Here is a 1,779-nt window from a genome sequence, read left to right on the forward strand (position 1 = left end):
ATCCGTGGGGATGCAGACAGTCTCCGTCTTTCTCCCTCAGAGCTCTGGGTGGTTTCGAACCACCAATCTTCCATCTACTAATACAACACTTAACTGAACTAATACAACAGGCCCCTGAACTATCAGAACTGTTGCTGTTCTGGTGAAGGGTGTCCAAACCAAACACATTGCCATCAAGTCGACTCTGTTTCATAGTGACCTTAGATTTCCAAGACTGTCAATCTTCATGGGCACAGAGTCTCATCTTTCTCCCTTGATGCCACTGGTGGCCTTGAACCGCTGACCTTGTGGTTTTCAGTACGTCCCCTATGGCAACACCAGACCTCCTTGGTTGGGAGTATTCCACTCCCCATTCCTCAGACCCGCACTGTGGGTTCCAGCAGTGACCAGGTTGTCCCCGGAAGTCTTCGTCAATTCAAGTTCTTTCCTTGCACGAAGCGATCAAAACCCACAGGAGTCAGCCTGGGCATGTCCAGGTGGGAGCAAAATAGGTCCTGGCCTTGTTGTGGCCTTGACCCTCCCTTTCCGGCATCGCTCATGCTTGGCCTCATGGGTTCCTGTGGCCCATCTCCTCCTCTTCCTTCCTTCCTTCGCAGGTCCCTCGGTGGCATCAGCAGCTTGTGACGATGGGCTCCTCACCTAAAGGTGGGTGGTGCTGCATCCACAGTGGCTGTCACAGTGGGCTCAGGCAGAGGGACCGTTGTGAGGATGGCGCAGGACCGGGCCGTGTGTCATTCTGCTGTGCGTGGGGGCTTCCATTGGGTCGGAACCAACTCAATGGGTCCTGACAACAGCAGCAACGCCGCAGAAGAAAGGCCAGTTGAACTACTTCCGTGAAGATTTCGGCCCAGGCAGCCCCGAGGGTGGTGTCCCTCTGTCACACCTGGGTTTCCCAGGGGTTGGAAGTGACTCCGTGGCAGTGGGTTGGTCTTGGCTCGAGGCAGGTAGGATTGAGGTGGGGGGAGGACACGTGGACAAACCAGAGGAGACAGTGTTTCAGGGATGTCCTCTCCATCCTCGCCGTGAAAGCCGCAGCTGTTCACTCCCGTGGGCCACCACGCGAAGTCTCCGCGCATCACCAGCCGGCTGCTCCGGAGTTTCTGCCGAGAAATGCAGCTCGAGGGTTGGCTCCTCCATGGCAAACGGCAGTTGGATGGCATCTCAGGAAACGAGCGACCCCACTCTCACAGGTCACTGACAACCTGGTGAGGTGGACAGTCCCCTGCGTTGAAGGTCTTCAGCCATGACACTTGGCTTGGTTCTGTTTCTCGGAGACCCAGAGTCCTTGGTGGGGGGGTACACACGGGCCATGCAGTCAACTGTGAGCTAAAGGGTTGACTGTCCGAGTGCATCCGGAACCCCTCAGAAGAAAGACCAGCCCATCTATTTCCAACCCAAACAAAACCAGCCACCCCAACCCAAGGGAGCCCAGCTATTCAACTCGGCCATGCAATGGGGTCACCATGAGCCCCTCAGAGTTGACACAATGGTAGCTGGGGACCAGTTCCCTCATCACCAGCGTGTGAACTCAAAATCCTCGGCCCATCTGATCCAAGGGCTGCTCTGGATGGGGGGAGTGGGAGGGAGCGTCCCAGGCTCCATGGAACCTGCGTCCAGCGTCGCCCAGTCCCCACGTTTCCGTGCAGGGTCACGTCTTTCTGAAGGTCGAGAGAAGCAGCACTGGGAGAGCTCTCCCTCGGTTGTGAGCAAGAGCGCCGGGGTAGGGAGGATGGGGAGTGAACTCTCCGGGGGCCTAAGGCTAAGGGCTGAGCTTGTGCC

The sequence above is a fragment of the Echinops telfairi genome, unplaced genomic scaffold (assembly GCF_000313985.2).
Source record: "Echinops telfairi isolate 266 unplaced genomic scaffold, ASM31398v2 ScPeMD7_25;HRSCAF=90, whole genome shotgun sequence".
NCBI classification, from domain to species: Eukaryota; Metazoa; Chordata; class Mammalia; order Afrosoricida; family Tenrecidae; genus Echinops; species Echinops telfairi.